Genomic DNA, 6,371 nt, shown 5'->3' with positions numbered 1-6,371 from the left:
TGATATGGTATTTCTATATTGTGTAGGTAGATTCAACAGGATTTGCTGAAAGACTGGAATCCTATCAGCAGGATAGAAAGGAATAAAGGATGAGTCCTAGATTTTTGGCTTGAGCACTGGGTGGGTGGTTGTATTGCTTATTAAAATAGAGAAGTCTGGGAGAAAGAAAAACGGGTTTAGGGGGAAGATCAAGATGTCTGTTTTGGACATGTCATGTTTGAGATGCCCATTTGACATCATAGAGGTGATGTGTAATAATTACCTGTCACTATGTTGTGAAATCCTTAAAGGCATTTTATTCATCTTTGTCTCTCCAGAACTACATTTTGGCTGCTCCACACTCCCAGCTCAATTCTTGTAAAGTCATTGTGATGCAACTCTTGCATGATTTCTGCCAAGGTTCCACCTAGTAGGTGCTTTAAAAGTCTTTGTTGCAAAATAATGAGTAAGCCCAAAGCTGCTGTGCTGGCACTTCCTCCTACCTGTCCTCCTGTCTTTGGCCCCTGTTCCTTCTCAAATCCAATAATACACTTTATAAATTAACATTTCATCCAAGCTGGGCTGGGTCAAGCTGATAGGAAAAACTAAGGAATTTGCAGGAAAAAGACCAATACTGAGAGGCTTCTTAGATAATACCAACAAATCCCACGCAGCCCAACACCTGACATCTAGTTTCAGTGACCACAGTTTGGTCAAGTTCTAAGGCTGACCAGAAGCTTAGAAGCTTTGGTCAAGTTCTAAGACTGACTACCACAGGTTCTATCACCCAGCACAGCCAAAAATAAAATAAATAAATTTATTTAAAAAATAGTACAGAAATAGTATTCCATTGTTTATCCAGTCACCTGTTGATAGACATGTGGGTTGTTTCCAGTTGTTCTCACTTGTTCAAACTTAATATCAGGAAGTAACATGCCTTTTTTATAAGAATTGTCTCAGCTTGTGTGGAAATCTTTCCTGAATGAAATGCAAGGTCTCCCAAGTTGTGACCAGCTCAAGAATTCTAAATAGGAGAGCTACTTAAATTGGCACCACTTTTGAGTTCCAGAGAGTCCTCACTTCACCCTGGCAAAAACTCCTTGAACTGTATTCCATGTGGCACCTGGTAGGAAGAGGAATCCCAGATGTGAGGGAGCTGAAGCACAGCTGAAGAACTCACTCCCCACCTCCCCACTCCCCCCGCTCCCCCCCGCCCCGGATTGGCTAAGAAACTTTCAGAAAATTGCAACCCAGTAGAAGGTGGAAGTTGTAGAAGTGCCTTCATGCATTTCTCTTTTCTTTCTTCTTTCCTCACCTGTAAAATGAGGATAATCCCACCTCTCTTTGAGGCTATGGATCAAATAAACTAATTTATGGGAAATCATTTTAAAAACTATAAATCATTGTTTTCGAAAAGAGAATTATTATTATTACCAGGGGGTGAAGCCTATGATGAGAAGGCCCTTCCTTTGCCAGAAGCAAACATGGTTCAAGAGACCAGAGAAAGGGGGGACTTCCATGGTGTTCCAAAGGTTAAGACTTTGCATTCCCAATGCAGGGGGCCCGGGTTCCATCCCTGGTCAGGGAACTAGATCCCGCACGCCACAACTAAAGATTCCTCCTGCCGCAACTAAGACGGGCGCAGCCAAATAAATAAAATAAATAAATAAATATTTTTTTAAAAACAGAGAGAGAGACAACAGAGGAAGGGAATTCCCTGGTTGTCCAGTGCTTAGGACTTTGCGCTTGCACTGCAGGGGACCCAGGTTCGATCCCTGGTAGGGGAACAAGGATACCACAAGCCTCGTAGCCAAAACACAAAAAACAAAAAAGAGACCAGAGGAAATGAAATTTCATATTTGAGCCACAATAGCATTGCAGGAGCTGTACTAAAAACACGGTAGAGAACACGTCCTCAGCCATCCTCTTTCTGACTTACTTCACTCTGTATGACAGACTCTAGATCCATCCACCTCACTACAAATAACTCAATTTCATTTCTCTTTATGGCTGAGTAATATTCCATTGTATATATGTGCCACATCTTCTTTATCCATTCATCTGTCTATGGACACTTAGGTTGCTTCCATGTCCTAGCTATTGTAAATAGAACTGCAATGAATATTGTGGTACATGACTCTTTTTGAATTATGGTTTTCTCAGGGTATATGCCCAGTAGTGGGATTGCTGGGTCGTATGGTAGTTCTATTTTTAGTTTTTTAAGGAACTTCCATACTGTTCTCCATAGTGGCTGTATCAATTTACATTCCCACCAACAGTGCAAGAGGGTTCACTTTTCTCCAACCCTCTCCAGCATTTATTGTTTGTAGATTTTTTGATGATGGCCATTCTGACTGGTGTGAGGTGATACCTCATTGTAGTTTTGATTTGCATTTCTCTAATGATTAGTGATGTTGAGCATCCTTTCATGTGTTTGTTGGCAATCTGTATATCTTCTTTGGAGAAATGTCTATTTAGGTCTTCTGCCCAATTTTGTATTGAGTTGTTTGTTGTTTTGATATTGAGCTGCATGAGCTGCTTGTAAATTTTGGAGATTAATCCTTTGTCAGTTGCTTCATTGGCAAATATTTTCTCCCATTCTGAGGGTTGTCTTTTCGTCTTGTTTATGGTTTCCTTTGCTGTGCAAAAGCTTTGAAGTTTCATTAGGTCCCATTTGTTTATTTTTGTTTTTATTTCCATTTCTCTAGGAGGTGGGTCAAAAAGGGTCTTGCTGTGATTTATATCATAGAGTGTTCTGCCTATGTTTTCCTCTAAGAGTTTTATAGTGTCTGGTCTTACATTTAGGTCTTTAGTCCATTTTGAGTTTATTTTCGTGTGTGGTGTTAGGGAGTGTTCTAATTTCATTCTTTTACACGTAGCTGTCCAGTTTTCCCAGCACCACTTATTGAAGAGGCTGTCTTTTCTCCATTGTATATTCTTGCCTCCTTTATCAAAAATAAGGTGACTATATGTGCGTGGGTTTATTTCTGGGCTTTCTATCCTGTTCCATTGATCTATATTTCTGTTTTTGTGCCAGTACCATACTGTCTTGATTACTGTAGCTTGGTAGTATAGTCTGAAGTCCAGCAGCCTGATTCCTCCAGCTCCGTTTTTCTTTCTCAAGATTGCTTTGGCTATTCAGGGTCTTTTGTTTTTCCATACAAATTGTGAAATTTTTTGTTCTAGTTCTGTGAAAAATGCCATTGGTAGTTTGATAGGGATTGCATTGAATCTGTAGATTGCTTTAGGTAGTATAGTCATTTTCACAATGTTGATTCTTCCAATCCAGAAACATGGTATATCTCTCCATCTCTTTGTATCATCTTTAATTTCTTTCATCAGTGTCTTACAGTTTTCTGCATGCAGGTCTTTTGTCTCCTTAGGTGGGCTTATTCCTAGGTATTTTATTCTTTTTGTTGTAGTGATAAATGGGAGTGTTTCCTTAATTTCTTTTTCAGATTTTTCATCATTAGTGTATAGGAATGCAAGAGATTTCTGTGCATAAATTTTTTATCCTGCTAGTTTACCAAATTCATTGATTAGCTCTAGTAGTTTTCTGGTGGCATTTTTATGATTCTCTATGTATAGTATCATGTCATCTGCAAACAGTGACAGCTTTACTTCTTCTTTTCCGGTTTGGATTCCTTTTATTTCCTTTTCTTCTTTGATTGCTGTGGCTAAAACTTCCAAAACTATGTTGAATAATAGTGGTGAGAGTGGACAACCTTGTCTTGTTCCTGATCTTAGGGGAAATGGTTTCAGTTTTTCACCATTGAGAATGATGTTGGCTGTGGGTTTGTCATATATGGCCTTTATTATGTTGAGGTAAGTTCCCTCTATGCCTACATTCTGGAGGGTTTTTATCATAAATGGGTGTTGATTTTTGTCGAAAGCTTTCTCTGCCTCTGTTGAGATGATCATATGGTTTTCTCCTTCAATTTGTTAATATGGTTTATCACATTGATTGATTTGCATATATTGAAGAATCCTTGCATTCCTGGGATAAACCCCACTTGATCATGGTGTATGATCCTTTTAATGTGCTGTTGGATTCTGTTTGCTAGTATTTTATTGAGGATTTTTGCATCTATGTTCACCAGTGATATTGGCCTGTAGTTTTCTTTCTTTGTGACATCTTTGTCTGGTTTTGGTATCAGGGTGATGGTGGCCTTGTAGAAAGAGTTTGAGAGTGTTCCTCCATCTGCTATATTTTGGAAGAGTTTGAGAAGGATAGGTGTTAGCGCTTCTCTAATTGTTTGATAGAATTCTCCTGTGAAGCCATCTGGTCCTGCGCTTTTGTTTGTTGGAAGATTTTTAATCACAGTCTCAATTTCAGTGCTTGTGATTGGTCTGTTTATATTTTCTATTTCTTCCTGGTTCAGTCTTGGAGCGTTGTGCTTTTCTAAGAATTTATCCATTTCTTCCAGGTTGTCCATTTTATTGGCATATAGTTGCTTATAGTAATCCCTCATGATCCTTTGTATTTCTGCAGTGTCATGTGTTACTTCTCCCTTTTCATTTCTAATTCTATTGATTTGAGTCTTCTCCCTTTTTTTCTTGATAAGTCTGGCTAATGGTTTATCAATTTTGTTTATCTTCTCAAAGAACCAGCTTTTAGTTTCATTGATCTTTGCTATTGTTTCCTTCATTTCTTTTTCATTTATTTCTGATCTGATCTTTATGATTTCTTTCCTTCTGCTAACTTTGGGGGTTTTTTTGTTCTTCTTTCTCTTTTGTTCTTCTTTCTTTAGGTGTTTAATTACACGAATTGCTTTAGGTGTAAGGTTAGGTTGTTTATTTGAGATGTTTCTTGTTTCTTGAGATAGGATTGTATTGCTCTAAACTTCCCTCTTAGAACTGCTTTTGCTGCATCCCATAGGTTTTGGGTTGTCTTGTTTCCACTGTCATTTGTTTCTAGGTATTTTTTATTTCCTCTTTGATTTCTTCAGTGATCTCTTAGTTATTTAGTAGTGTATTGTTTAGCCTCTATGTGTTTGTATTTTTTACAGAGTTTTTCCTGTAATTGATATCTAGTCTCATAGCATTGTGGTTAGAAAAGATACTTGACATGATTTCAGTTTTCTTAAATTTACTGAGGCTTGATTTGTGACCCAAGATATGATCATCCTGCAGAATGTTCCATGAGCACTTGAGAAGAAAGTGTATTCTGTTGTTTTTGGATAGAATGTCCTATAAATATCAATTAAGTCCGTCTTGTTTAATGTATCATTTAAAGCTTGTGTTTCCTTATGAATTTTCATTTTGGATGATCTGTCCATTGGTGAAAGTGGGGTGTTAAAGTCCCCTACTGTGATTGTGTTACTGTCGATTTCCCCTTTTATGGCTGTTAGCATTTGCCTTATGTATTGAGGTGCTCCTATGTTGGGTGCATAAATATTTACAATTGTTGTATCTTCTTCTTGGATTGATCCTTTGATCATTATGTAGTGTCCTTCTTTGTCTCTTGTATTAGTCTTTATTTTAAAGTCTATTTTTTCTGATATGAGAATTGCTACTCCAGCTTTCTTTTGATTGCCATTTGCATGGAATATCTTTTTCCATCCCCTTATTTTCAGTCTGTATGTGTCCCTAGGTCTGAAGTGGGTCTCTTGTAGACAGCATATATACAGGTCTTATTTTTGTATCCATTCAGCCAGTCTATGTCTTTTGGTGGGAGCATTTAATCCATTTACATTTAAGGTAGTTATCAATATGTATGTTCCTATTACCATTTTCTTAATTGTTTTGGGTTTGTTATTGTAGGTCTTTTCCTTCCCTTGTGTTTCCTGCCTAGAGAAGTTCCTTTAGCATTTGTTGTAAAGCTGGTTTGGTGGTGCTGAATTCTCTTAGCTTTTGCTTGTCTGTAAAGGTTTTAATTTCTCTGTCGAATCTGAATGAGATCCTTGCTGGGTAGAGTAATCTTGGTTGTAGATTTTTCCCTTTCGTCACTTTAAATATGTCCTGCCACTCCCTTCTGGCTTGCAGAGTTTCTGCTGAAAGATCAGCTGTTAACCTTATGGGGATTCCCTTGTATGTTATTTGTTGTTTTTCCCTTGCTGCTTTTAATATTTTTTCTTTGTAGTTAATTTTTGATTGTTTGATTAATGTGTGTCTTGGCGTGTTTCTCCTTGGATTTATCCTGTAGGGGACTCTCTGCACTTCCTGGAGTTGATTGACTATTTCCTTTCCCATATTAGGGAAGTTTTCAACTATAATCTCTTCAAATATTTTCTCAGTCCCTTTCTTTTTCTCTTCTTCTTCTGGGACCCCTATAATTCGAATGTTTGTGCATTTAATGTTGTCCCAGAGGTCTCTGAGACTGTCCTCAATTATTTTCATTCTTTTTTCTTTATTCTACTCTGTGGTAGTTATTTCCACTATTTTATCTTCCA

This window comes from Eschrichtius robustus, chromosome 3 (genome assembly GCF_028021215.1).
Source record: "Eschrichtius robustus isolate mEscRob2 chromosome 3, mEscRob2.pri, whole genome shotgun sequence".
In the NCBI taxonomy this organism is placed as follows: Eukaryota; Metazoa; Chordata; class Mammalia; order Artiodactyla; family Eschrichtiidae; genus Eschrichtius; species Eschrichtius robustus.
This window is presented reverse-complemented; position numbering follows the sequence as displayed.